Consider the following 13,811-nt stretch of genomic DNA (forward strand, 5'->3'; position numbering starts at 1 on the left):
AGGCCAACACTAAAAGTATTGTAACTTTAAAGATAATCAATATTTTAATGATTTTTTTTAGAAATCATGATTTTTATTATTTAAACAAGAAATTTTCCACTGTTATAATCTAAGTTTGCGCAAAAAGTAAGAAAAAACATTTCAGTTTTTTCAAGAAACCGACTTTATGTAAACACATTACTTCTAAAATGCATTTTTTGCTGTTATCACTACCGCTCTCGAGAGAGCGCTCACGAGCGCAACAAAAAAGCACGTTTTTTGCCACTCTCTCCGAATGCAATATACTGCGAGAGCGAGAGCGCGCGATACCGGCTCACCGGTGCGCGCGAGCGAGACACAAACAACAACAAAAAACGCACACACATTTGAAAATGAGTAAAAAACGAGCGCTCGCTCCCTCTCCTCTCTCACTCTTTGTTTTGTGGCACATGAAAAAAAACGGAAAAACGAACGAAACCAGTTCGGAGGGCAAAATTTGCGCACCAAACTTGGATCATTTCGGAAACAGCCATCGGCGAGAACGGACCGAGTTCGAGCCCCGCCAGACTCGCGTGACGTTTTTTGTGTGTTGTGCTGCTTTTTTCGAAGAATTTTACTGAAAAAAATAATATACATAAAAGAACGTAGTAGGCGAGAGTGATTCACCGGAATTTCTTCGCTGCTCAACTTGTTCACTCAGTGAGCGATCTTAGTAGGCTGTTTTGTGTGCAAGTGTGCGTGCGTGTTTATCTATTGATAAGCGCGACAAGTGTCAGTTCGGGAGCCCACGTGTGTGAATCATCACAGCCTGCTCAGCCTCAGAAGAGAGGCTCACGTGCCGAATTAAGGTGAAGCTTGCACTTTGCGAGTTTAAGGTCACACAGGTGTGTGTGTTCGTGTGCGAAACAAACAATTAAACGGAATTTCTCGCCATTGTTTTGGGTACACGCTCAAGTGAGATTGCGGTGTTTGTGCTAGTGTGTGCGATTTTTCCGTGTAACGAGAGAAGTCTAAACAAATTCCGCGGCACAAAAACAGAGGAGATAAGTGTTTTTGCGCGCGCGTCCGTTCTCAATTCTACAGAAATTAGCAAACAAACACGTGTCGGTGTGTGCGTTCGCAAAACCTTGCTGAATCACTATTTTAAACAGTTACACACTCGAAAACAAAAGAAACAACAAACTTCCGGAAATTGCTGGAAAGTGCAGCCTTTTCTCTCACTCAAAAGTCAATCAAACAGATCCATCAAAAGTGATACTACTCTGTGTATGGATGTGTGTGTATTTGCTGAATAAACACTGATAACAAAGGAGGCAGCGGCGGCGATTTGAACAAAAAACAACAAAAAAAATTGGGACGCCCCTCGTTGTGAGGGGAGCGAGCGTGCGGCAAACGAAAACAAACAAACGTCACTGGACGCTGATAAGGAAGTGTGAGTGGCGACAACAACAACGCAGCAACCTGTTCGCAGACACTTTCGGTAAGTCAACAAGTGGATATCTTTTTGCAGGGAAGTGCAATATGGTGTTGGGTTTGATTGAACATCATTTTGGGTTGACGAAACTCAGCGTGTAAGAAAACGTCAAAGCAGTCAACTTGACGTTGCGCAAACGTCAAAATTCTCTTTAAAAAGCACTCAAAATCGATTTGAAAATGAGAATTTAATGCTTCAAAGCATTACTCATGGAAATTTCCACGTTCACATTTTTTTTATCTATAAAATACAATCGCCTAAGCGGCGAACAAACAAAACATGGAGCTGCAAAAAAAGAGTCGTGAGACCTCCACACATTGTGCACGTGTGTTTGTGTGTGTGCGGCGAGTTTCCCAAAGTATTGATTTTTCCCCACTTTTTCTGAGTAATTTGAGGCGTTTTTTGCTGCGTCCCCCCTCTTCCAACTTGAAAAGCCGGGCCCTTTTTTTCCTCCTCCCCACTGGGTTTTCTCTAACACATAAAGCAACCTATTTCAGGTCAGCGTGTATTGTCCCTGAGGGAAAAGTTTTTTTTTGAGTTGTTTTTTTTTATATTTTTGGTGACGATTTACCTTAACAGGGGGTCGTTCATAATTTACCCCTTTTTTAATATTTTTAAGTCAATTTTGTTTTAGAAATTTGCATTTTGTTAGCATTAGTTTAGCTGTCAAACTGCCATAAACATTTGCCATAATCGTACCCTAAACGTCAAAATTACAAATAACTTTCTATTCTTTCTTTAAATTCAAATAACGAGTTCGTAATCGATGAACGACCCCAACTTTTGAAACATTTTTCTAGGGATCACCCCACAAATTCCTTTCCCCTCTCTTGAAAAAGGACCTCGTTTTGTGGGAGTGTGGTGGAAAGTTTTTGTGACCAAACTGTCCCTTTTCCCTTCTCGTTGCTCGCCCAACCCTAAGTTTGATCATATTTTGTCGGTATTCCACTAAAAACTGTCAAACTAGAAAGCTAGCATAACTTTTTGGAAGGTTTTGTTCTTTTTTGTTTCAAAAAATACTTTTATTTAAATAATATTAAACTTCTATGAAATATTACTGCAATAAATAAAATTAAGTGACAATCTTTTTCCGAGAGCAAACCCCTCAACTCCCACTCCGACGATGACCACACGGGACAAAAACGACCCACACGTGGGTTGGCACTCAAGTTGCTTGGAATTCGGAGAAGGAAATTTTCATACCAAGCAGGGAACGGGGGAAATTTGTGTGGAAATTTTCCAAAAATTCCACGACAAAAACGATCGTTAGGGCGAACTTTACTAATGGAACCGAGAAAAAGGAGATTTGCTAGGGTGGTTCTCGAAAAAAGTTGACTTTGGTTGTTTTATGGCAAATTTTATGGCGAGCTGTCATTCCTACACTGTTATTTGGAATCAAGCAAAAAGCTTAAATTTTAGTTTAGAATTTTAGAAAACCGACAGTGCTGCCAGTTTTTCGCTTTCAAAAACGCAAAAATGTACCTTTCTCTCACATTTCACACGAAAGCCATCAACTTTTTGTCCCCAAGAAACGGCCATTTATCACCAAGGGGGGGTCGCAAGAAAAACAAGCAATTAGGTCGGCTCGGCTCCACCCTAGCAAAAACAATTTAGAAAATGTAAGTAGGTGGCAAAAACGGGCTCTCCTTTTTCTACCTCCTCCACCTTCTGCGCCACCCCTGGACATGGTAATCCAACCTTTTTCCCGGGAAAATTGTAGAACAACGGTCTATTTTATTCGAATTGAGTTCTTTTTTTTTTGCTCTCGCTGGGGAAAATCCATTTTCAGTAGGAGCGACAACAATAAAAAAAAAGCGAGGAATGAGGAAAGAAGAGGCAATTTGGCGAGCATTAAAGTATAGAAATATTGTAGTTTTGTGGTGTGGGTAAAGGACGACCCGTCACTGGATGGACGGAGGAAGCAACAAAGGTGATGTGACAGTTGTTGGGTTTGACGTTTCGACATTTTTATGGCAAGCTTGCTTTGTTTACCAAATTTTCTAAACGTCAATTTAAATATTTTTAAACTTTTGTTGAAAAATTACTTTTTTCCAAAAAAAATCAGATAGCGTAATGTCCACACATTTGACGACGTTTGTGGCGATCCCATAATGATGATTACCAAGCCAGAACTCACACCACCTCAGCTCAGCTCGGCGTTGTTTACCCTGTTTTATTCAGCATTCCACTGTTCCATTTTGACTTTTCCAATGTGTGGCCGTTGCCGTTTTTCACGTGGTGCACTTGTGCACAAGATCTTATCGCTGCTGTTTGTGTTTTTTCCGAACAAATTCACGCTCAATGTCTTTGTAATTTCGATTTGTTGTTTTTTTTGGGTGGTGAGAATGTTTGCTCTGACGTTTTGCGGTTGCTCCTTTTTTGCGGAATTCTTAGTCAGACTTTCTTTGTTTCGAAAGAATGCAACTTTTTTGTTGACAAAAAAGCATTTATGGCAACATTGAACACAACTGTCAAAGTTGCCATAATGGCGCCTTCCAGTTTGACAGCTCTCAAAACGTCACTCTAAATTGGGTTAATACCAACATTTTTGCACACTTCACCACCGGAATCAATTTCGCAAATGAGGTCACCGGCCTCCGCTGGGATCCATCATCCCGAGTGACAAAAATGTCACACTTTAGCAAAATATTTATAGCGCTATCTTCGTTCCGTTTCGATCGAAAAAAAAACAGTTCTCGGTGGACCTCACCCCTCAGCTTGACAGCATCCCTCCTCTTTTTCTTTTTTGGGTTAATCGATAATTGTTATAATTATAAACAATCGATTTTCGGTTCGTCACACCGACTGACCATTTCCAAGTTTTGACACCTTTCCGTGAGTGAGTGAGTGTGAGTCAAAATTTTATCGCGTTTTGACACAAAGCGCGAGTGAGAATTCCACAAAATAATAAACAAAAACAAAAATGTGCGCACCGGCACCGGGCAGATGGGAAATTTTGCTGAATCGAAGGAGGCGACAAAGAATTGAGATCGATTTGGTGTGTTTTTCTGGTTCAAGGTTAGCGGAAGCGGCTTTGTTTTGTTTTGAGCGCGGGTGACAGTTGGTGCGACTTTGTTGTTGGAAGTGGCGCGTCGATTTTTTTCAGTGTTTTTGTTTTGGATTTAAAGAAAAGATGATGAAATTTGTTGTTTTTGACAACACTGTTGCTTTTTTTTATAGCAACAAAAATTAGATGTAGATTTCGTTCAGTGTATTCATACTTTTTCCAGAGATTAATCTTGACAAAACGTCATCACACTTCCAGGTAATTCCATTTCGTAGGGCACAAAACTTGTTTGTGCGCGCGGCTCTTCCAAGAAAATAAAAAAGTAAATCCCCAACCCGCCTCCTCCATGGAAAGTTGCGTGTTTGTGTTTTGCATTTGGACGACGACGGGGTTTATTGAAAAACATTTTTTCCGTTCTCTCGATTTTGAATAATGCCGCTAGGGGGAGTTCGCGCGCAGAATTGTTTACTCATCACGCGTTCTTTTTTCTTTTATTTCAAGCGTAAATATACTAGTCAGATCACTGTTTATGGAACTTTTGTGCACTGGTTGTGGTTTTTTTGATAAGAACGCAAAATTAGCTGTCATGGTCGTGATTCACAGCGCTATTTTGTTAGGCTTGATGATGTGATTTGACTAAAATTAAGCTGAGATAAATCATATTATTTTGTTTTTATGCCATCATTACTATGTGACATTTGCTAAAACGAATTTTTGACTGAATTATTCAAGAAAACTAAGTAAGAATTTTGATTAGTGTGGCTCAGAAAACTTATTCAAAATCTATTGATAGAATAAGAACACAAAAGCATTTAAGTTATTTAACTCATTTAAGGTTTGACATCTGACGTAAGACATTGAAAGAATACCTCGAGGGGTATGACAATCAACATAACCTAAAATGCTATAATTATTTTGTTTACTTTGTTTTTATTTTAGCCGGAAAGAGAAAAAAAAGTCACAATTTCTTTGGCATCACCTAATTAAAACTGTAAACAATCGTCCCCGATCGTGTGACAGGTGTCAATTGGCTCTACTAACACAGCTTTCCGTTTCTCCGTACTCCATTTCTTTTAACATTTTGTTTGACAGCAAACAAAAAACCTAACCTCACAAAGTGACGCAACCGCCACTCTCGAAGGCCCCCTTCAACTTTACGAAAAATATGAAACACAAACCCCATTAAAAACGGACTTCAACTAATTCAACGCGTTAAAAAAAATCGCCCCAATTAGACTATCTTCTTCACGTCTTGGTCGTCGTCGACGACTTCGTGGCCGTTAAGAGCCCCAGAATTCATCTCTCAGTACCAAGGTGTTAGTTTTTTTTTCGTCCAAACGCTCGTCTCACAAAGTTACCACAAATTGTGCACATCTCTTCAGTGGAAATTGTTACAAAAAAAAGCTTGAACAGCGGTCAAAAACGTGGCTTTGGAGGTTAGGACACCCCGAGACAACAACAACCCAAAAAAAAAGTGGTAATTGAAGCGCTACGCTTGACTTTTTGTTTGACACTTGGGACCTCAACTGGCGCGCCATAAAAATTTAGATGGACAGAGCGAGACCGAAAAAAAATCGTCGGAAAAAAAACTCAAAGTCATGCGTAATTCCGGCTTCGTTCGATTTCAGATCGAAATTATTTTTGTAAACCCCTCGTTTTCCCCCTTCCATTTGCCTCGCGCTTAAATGAAATTAATCATAATCAAAAAATCGTTTTAACCTTTTCTCCTTTTTCGGACCCGGCTGCTGAATTCTCTCTCTCTCGCACACACTCGTTCGCCTCTGTTTTTTGTTTTGATTTGGTTTACTTCAAGTGTCTCCCCACTTGGCCTCCTCTCCGCGAGAGATCCACGACCTTCAGCGCGCCGAGGCGCACGGAAATGGTTGGAATTGAAAATTTTGACAGCTGTGAGGCGAATGTTGTCGAAATGTTGTGTTTATTTTTTTCCGTGTAGTTCATTGTTTTGCGAGGGGAGGGACACTTTCATACTAACACCAATAATTTAAAGTAAAAATTCTTACTGCTTTTTGAATGACGGTCAAATTTAGAACCTTTTAACAATTTTATAGCGAATGCTGTAAAAAATGTATGCACATTTTTTTTTAGTGTAGTTCATTGTTTTTATCGGATAGATCATTCTTGAAGTGAAAAAAAATGTGCATTTTTTGTATTTTATTTTTTGTTGGGTTGGCCAAACTTTATGGCAACTTTTATAGCAGCTCTAGAAAAACAATTTTAAAAGTGTATTTCCTTATCAAGGGGTAAGGCAAAGTGCAATAAACCTTATGACAACTTTTATAGCAACAAAAAAAATTGACATTTGACCATTTCGGCACAACTTTTCGCACGAAATTTCCCCAATTTCGACCATTCCGTGGTCCAAAACCAATTTCTTGGACGCCGATCATTGTCGTTCGTTTTTTTTGTTGCAATTCCAAGTTCTCTCTCTTGACGTCGTTTTGTGTGCTTTTAAACCAAATTTGACGGACCCAAGAGCAGCGCAAAAAAAAGCACCTCACAGAATCCAAACGCAAAAAGAAGAGAGAGACTTGTTATTTTTTGCCCCTCTCCTCCTCGCGCACTGTTTTGCACATTCATTCAAATATAGCTATTAACCTCGTAATTTTTTGCTTATTTTTCAATATAATACAATTTGTGTCTCTTTTTTTGTTGTTGCCGTTCTTGGCCGCCGCCGCGTTGTTATTTCTCATTATTTTTACTTTTGTGCGTTGCTGTACGTGACGCAAAAGAAACTTTACGCAGTCGGGGAAACAAAAAAGATCGGACCTTTTGTTCTGGAAAAATTGAGCTTGACCTCGACGAATTCTGGCAAGCGCAGTTTGCCATAAAAACCACGTGTTTAGACGTTTGCGCAACAATTTTATGGCAACGCTCGCCAGCAAACTTTCATATTTTCCAACTCAAACGTCACACACAAAAAGCTAAAAGGGACAACAAAAAGCGCCACAAACAGTCAAACAAATGGGCCTAATCATCATTACCTTAAGGGAAGACGTCGTCGCCAATGACAACAACAGCATCGAAAGCTTCGGAGAGGGAGGCGCAAAAAATAGCATAATAAGAGGAGGACAACACACACGTGTCACGCGAAGACGACGATGACAGCTCGCTTTTTATGGCAACCGGCAATAGTTGTAATAATGTGTAGTAGGCTTTGCAAGAGGAAAAAAAAGTTAGCTGGAGGCCTTCTACGAAGCAACATGTTGAACTCTATTTCAAAGAAGCAGCGAGAGAGGGAGAGGGAGCAAAAATTTCAAAATAGCTCCTTTTATGGGACGCGTGGACGTCAAAGTGACGGACGACTTTTGGGAGGAAATACACGATGAAAAAGAGAGGGTGGGTGGGGGCGAGGGGGTAATTGCTTTTTATAGTTGTGACTACGTAATTTTAAGAGAGAGAGAGAGACACACATAGTGGAAAAAACGAAAAATTATTACTACAAAACGGCTAATTGGTTTGTTGGACGCGAGGAGTTTGACAGACGACGACGACGCGGAAAGGCAAAAAAGTAGTGAAATGAATCATAATCATGCTTTTTTCTGTGGTCTGGTAAAGTGCCATTTCGAACGAAATGGTTACGACTGGCGACGGTAATGTTGGTTGAAGGAGGTAGAAGCAAAAAAAAAACATTCGTCAAGTGTGTCAACGCAATTTTAGGGAATTGTCCGAAAAACACGCCATTATGGCGAAGCCATAAAAACGAACTGTCAAAGTTGTTGTTGTCCACATTTTAAGAGCATTGCTTCATTTGCAGTTTTGCGTGTTCTTTGAAACATCCAAACTTCAAATTTTAAAACTTTGCTATAAAATGCACTTTAGGTCTCAAAAAAGAACTTGTTTCCGCCCGGGATCGAACCGGGGGCCTTCCGCGTGTTAGGCGGATGTGATAACCACTACACCACGGAAACCGATGATTCAGTCTTTTGATTTTGTTGAACACTTCTTCAAATTTTAATCTACATGTACCAATTTGTACTTATTTATTTGAAACAATCTTTTTCAGCAAAACTCAGCAAATTTCAGCAACTTTATTAATTTTAATTGTTTAAACTTTCTAAACGATCAATTTTGTTTAAATCGTAATCATCAGAAATCGCAGAAAAAGCGTCAATTTGCCCACTTTTTCCCTCTCCAATCATCCCAGCGTTGTTTGCGACGTAATTTTCAGAATTCATAATGCTGCTCGTTTAGCTATAATTACAAATTCAGTACTTCCACAACAAAAAACCTCTCACCAGCGGAGATCCAAAGTGGCTCCAGCAGCATCACCGGGGCAAAATCGTTGTTGCAAAAACCTTGGAATCTTACCGGAGAATTACTAGACCCCCTCCCCCCTTCCTCCCTCCCACACCCTAAGTCGATTTAACCGTTCGGCACGACTAGTTTTAGTTCTAGCAAAAACATTAAGTTAGACACATTTTTTCCACCTCCTCCTCCTCCGGAGGAGGCTTGTTCTGCCTTCTCTCTCTAAACCAAATGGCTTCACGGAAAACCGGGCTTCAAGGGCTCGCTGAGTCAACAAAGGCAATACACTTTTTTTCTACTACAAGCCCGAGAGAATTCAAATGAAAATAGCACTCTCGAAAAACCTGTTTTTTGTGCGGTGGAGAGGCAATTTCGCGAAATAGGTGTGCTGTTGGGGGAAAAATAATGGCGAAATTAATGTTTGCTGAAAAAATCAGCAAGAAAAAGATTTTGCTGAAAAAGTTCAGACCAAAAAGAAGTTTGCTGAAAATGAAATTTGACAGTTTGCTGAAACTGAATGTTGGCTGAATTAAACAAAAACACAAAAATACCTTGCTAAAAAAATTAAACACAAATTTGCTAAAAAAAATTATGCAAAATAAAATTTTGCTAAAAATTCGTCAAGTCAAAAAGAGTTTGCCGAAAACTTTAAAAATTCAGCAAAAAGAACGCTCAATCCGGAATCGCACCAGGGGTGGAAGCTGGAAAAGCCACCAAAGCCAAGTTTAAGCGAGTGTGTTTCCCCTCGCCCCTCTTAAACTCCACTCAATCTTCTCTCATTGCACAACCGCCGCCGCGATTATTTATTCTTAGCCTTTAAATCAGCGGATTTGTAGTACGTACGCGATCTCCACCGCACACACAAAAAAAAACCTATTTATTCTGAAGGTTAACCTAGAGCCGGCCACCCGCCGCCGCCGCCACCGCTGGACCTCCGAGAGATAGAGAGAGACTTTAAACCGCAGCCTCCCACTTTACTGTAAGGGGGGGGGGGGGTAACCCTCAAGTGACTTGGGGGAAAAATCTTTAGAAATTTCAAGTATTAACGTATCACAGGAAAGAGTAGTCCTACGTCAAAGTAATTTGTTTCGCAAAACTTAAATAAAAACTTCATATCAACAAAAACAAATTTCCAAGAATTAACTGATTCAGTACCTCTAAAAATATCATTTCTCTATAAGTCAAAAACATGAATCAGAATTAGTATTAAAAAAACATGTGCAAGATGTAGTCCTACGTCAAGTTAAACACTGAAAAAAATTCCCCGCTAGAAAAAATAAATATGTTGTTTTTTTTTCTCTAACCTGGTTCAGGTTGAATCAGTAAAACATTTTAAATAGTAAGGATTCAAAATAAACCTGAAAAGTAGTCCTACGTCAAATTTTTAGTTTAAAAATCAATCCAATTTATTTTCGAAACATTTTATCAAATTATCAAAACTGTTCCTGTTTGGTCCATAATTCCGTCAGTCAAAAAAATATTTTATATCAATCAGAAGACAACTTAGTTCAAGATGCAGTCCTACTTCAATTTTATTGCTCACAGCAAACTGCACTAGTAATTTCAAGTAATTTCTCTTTTCACATTGGTTGTCATTTTATACTGTAATAAAAAATTACTTGATGTCATTAGGATCAAAAACAAAATCAAACAGTAGTCCTACGTCATTTTTTATGACTTCATATATGTTTTTTTCTGATAATTTCAACAAATATTACAAAAGGCTCTGTTTTCTCATTGTGCATGTTTTGTTTGTTATCAAAAACTTAATTTTAAAATCGGTTGTTCTATCAGCAATTTAGTGAGTAATCCTACGTCAGGTTTTAATAAGCGAAAATTCAGCAAACAAACACCTTTTCATTGTTTTTTTTTAGTTTTATTAAACATTTTTCATAGTAGTCTTTTATGCTGAATATTAAGCATATTTTATTGAATTTCAGATTTTTCTCCAAAAGTAGTCCTACGTCAAAAGTTTATATTAAAAATCAACTTGAAATGGACTCCACTTATGTTGATTAAAAAAAAAGAAGTAAAATCAATTCAGTACTTTGCAAAACGTTATTTTTCTTGTAATCTTACTTTATTTAAAATAATTTGAAAAAAAATGTTACGGAGTGGACACTAGTTCGAGTTGTTCCTGCAAACTGCATAAAAACATTTTAATAATTTTGAAGTGTTTGCATTTTTTTTATTAATGTTTTTTTCTTGAATAAATTAAAAATAATTTACCGTAAAAAATTCTTTAAAAATTAAAAAAACGCCGAAAAAGATTTACAAAAACTTTTCTTAAAATTCATGTTTGTTAATCATTTATTATCTTAAATTTGAATTTTCTGAAAAAATAAACTAAAATATTTAATGTTTGTTGAAAAATTTGATATTAAAAAATTAGTTTGTTAAACAATTTGAAAGCTTAGGTAATTTTTAATTTTTAAACAATTTGAAAGTTTTGTTAAAAAGTTTTTCGGCAAGCGTTTGAAATTATACTTTTCATCACTTTAGTTTTAATAAAAAAAAATAGCAAAAACTTCTTTTGTTTTTAATAAATTCTAAATTACTCAAATAATTAGCTGATTTTTTAAATCAAACTAAACTGTAATGACGACAAAATTAAAGTTTTCTTAACTAAATTTTAACTAAATTGAAGCCTGATTTTACCATTTTTGCTGAAAAACTAAGGGAAGATTTAAAAGTTACTGAAATTAATGCAATCATTCAAGTATTTAAGTAAACTTTTTTTCAAGTAAATACTAACATTTAACTATAAAAATGAAAAATCATTTTTTGTTGAAAAATGTCTTGCAAAATATCTTGTTAAATGAAAAATATTCAAAATCTGATTAATCCTAAAAAGCATAACAATTTATTTATTTTAAAATTCTAAAACATGTCTTTGCTGAATATTCAACTACAATTCAATTTTGCTAAAAATCAAAGTTTGCTGAAAAATAATACAATTGCCTGTCAAAAATTTGCAGAAAATCAAAATTACAAAATCAAATGTTTACTGAAAAATAAAATTTTAAAGTTAAGTTTGCTGAAAAATAAAACATTTTTTTTGCCCTAAAACTTGCTTATAAAACTGCAATTTGCTTGAAATCATCACTGCAAAAATCATGTTAGCTGAAATCATATTTGATAAATCAAGTTTGCTGAAAAATTATGTTTGCTGAAAATTATAAAATTATACTTTTTTGCCAAAAAAAATAGCCTAGTTAAACTGAAGTTTGCTAAAAACCGTCACTGAAATTTTTAAGTTTGCAGAAAATCAAATTAAAAAATTCTTCCTTGACTTGATTTAAAGTGTTATGCTAACAAGTTGACGTGCCCAATAAAACAACAAATTACAAATTACAAATTGAAAAAAAACAAATTTGCTGAAAAAATAAATATAAAAATCAGGTTTGCTGATAATTATACTTTTTTGCCAAAAAGTTTGCTGAAAAATACAATTTTTTTTCTTAAAAATTTGCTTATGAAACTGCAGTTTGCTTTGAAGCATCACTGCGAAAATCATGTTGGTTGAAAATCAGATTTGATAACTCAAGTTTGCTGAAAAATTAAATTAAAAAAATAAGTTTACTGAAAATAATAAAATTAAACATTTTTGTCAAAAATCCTGTTAATAAAACTAAAGTTTGCACTGCAAATTCAAGTTTGCTGAAAATAAAAATAAAAAAGAAGGTTTGCTGAACAATAAAATCTAAAAATCTAATTTCCTGAAAATTCTACTTTAATTGCTCGAAATCCTGCTAATAAAACTAAAGTTTGCTAAAAATCATCACACCAAATTTCAAGTTTGCTGAAAATCCAATTTTAAAAAGCAAAATTGCTGGAATTTTTTTTTGCCGAAAATCAAGCTAATGAAACTGAAGTTTGCTAAAAAAGCATCACTGAAAATTTCAAGTTTGCTGAAAATAAATTTAAAAAAACTGAAAAATTAGGTTTGCTGAAAATTATACTTTTTTGCCAAAAATTCGCTTATAAAAAAGAAGTTTTCTGACAATCTAAATCATATAACCAAGTCTACTAAAAAAAATTGAAAATTCAAGTTTGCTGAAAAATAAAACCTTTTTTTGCCAAAAATCCTGCTACTGAAACTGATGTTTGCTGAAAACTCATCACTAAAATTTTCATGTTTGCTGAAAATGAAATTAAAAAAAATCAAGTTTGCTGAAAAATAAAATCGAAAAATCAGGTTTGCTGAAAATTTAACAATTTGTTTTGCCAAAATTCTGCCAACAAAACTAGAGTTGGCTTAAAAACCACTGCAAATTTCTAATTGGATGAAAATCAAAATAAATAACCAGTTTGCTGAGAAATAAACTTGAAAAATAAAGAAATCAGTTGAAAACAAGGTGGAAACAATGTTTGCCGAAAAACTGGCTGAAAAACAAAAGTTTGCTGAAAATCTTAACTTAAAAATGCTACATTATTGAAATAATCAAACTACACTGATAAACACTGTCCAACTCAAACTCAATCAGCTGCGTGAAATTTCAAAGCTTTCCACCAAAAAAAAAGCTCCCTCTCATCTGACACCCAAGGGTTAACACCGCTTCTCCACTCTCTTGTTCTGCTAGTTGCTCGCTCGAAACCCTCTGTTGCATGTAAGAAAAGACGGAAAAAAGCTGTGAAAACGAGAGGAAAAAAAATCAATGTAATTTTGTTTTTCTCTTCCCCGTTTTGCTAGTAACCCCCCCCCCCCTCTCCCCTTCCCCATCAAGACCACTATTCTTTTCTCGCTGGGTTTTGCTTGTTTATTAAAATTATTCTTTTCTAGGTAAGGTTTTTTTGCGCGCAAACGGTGTGTACCTGGGGAACTACCCCCCCCCCCCCTGACCACCATCAGAATTAATGGGATGGATAAGGGGGGGGGGTTGTCGGTACCCCATCTCGCATGATTGCAATTGCATGCCACCTTTATTATTATTTTCTATACTTCTACTGAACTTGGTTGGGGGGGGGAGGGAAGGTTTGGAGAACGGGGGTCGGCCAGTAATGCAGTCATGAAAAAGAGTTGAGAGAGAGAGAGGGAGGAAAAAAATCGAACAAATATATAAATATACACAACTTTGGGTCTAG

The 13,811-nt window shown here is 36.4% G+C and overlaps 1 protein-coding gene and 1 non-coding gene across 2 annotated transcripts in view; one reads left to right on the forward strand and one right to left on the reverse strand.

Moving 5' to 3' along the window:
• The first annotated feature begins 504 nt into the window (after positions 1 to 504).
• The window catches only part of LOC120416906 (protein bric-a-brac 1), a 45,996-nt gene continuing 32,689 nt past the window's right edge, over positions 505 to 13,811 (forward strand). Inside the window, exon 1 of the mRNA XM_039578805.2 lies at positions 505 to 1,459. The gene's annotated coding sequence lies outside the window, so the exon portion shown is untranslated. The remainder of the gene's footprint in view (positions 1,460 to 13,811) is intronic.
• On the reverse strand, positions 8,317 to 8,389 carry Trnav-aac (transfer RNA valine (anticodon AAC)). Its single transcript has one exon. It is a non-coding gene; the product is annotated as a tRNA-Val (tRNA).

The sequence above is a fragment of the Culex pipiens genome, chromosome 1, assembly GCF_016801865.2.
Source record: "Culex pipiens pallens isolate TS chromosome 1, TS_CPP_V2, whole genome shotgun sequence".
In the NCBI taxonomy this organism is placed as follows: Eukaryota; Metazoa; Arthropoda; class Insecta; order Diptera; family Culicidae; genus Culex; species Culex pipiens.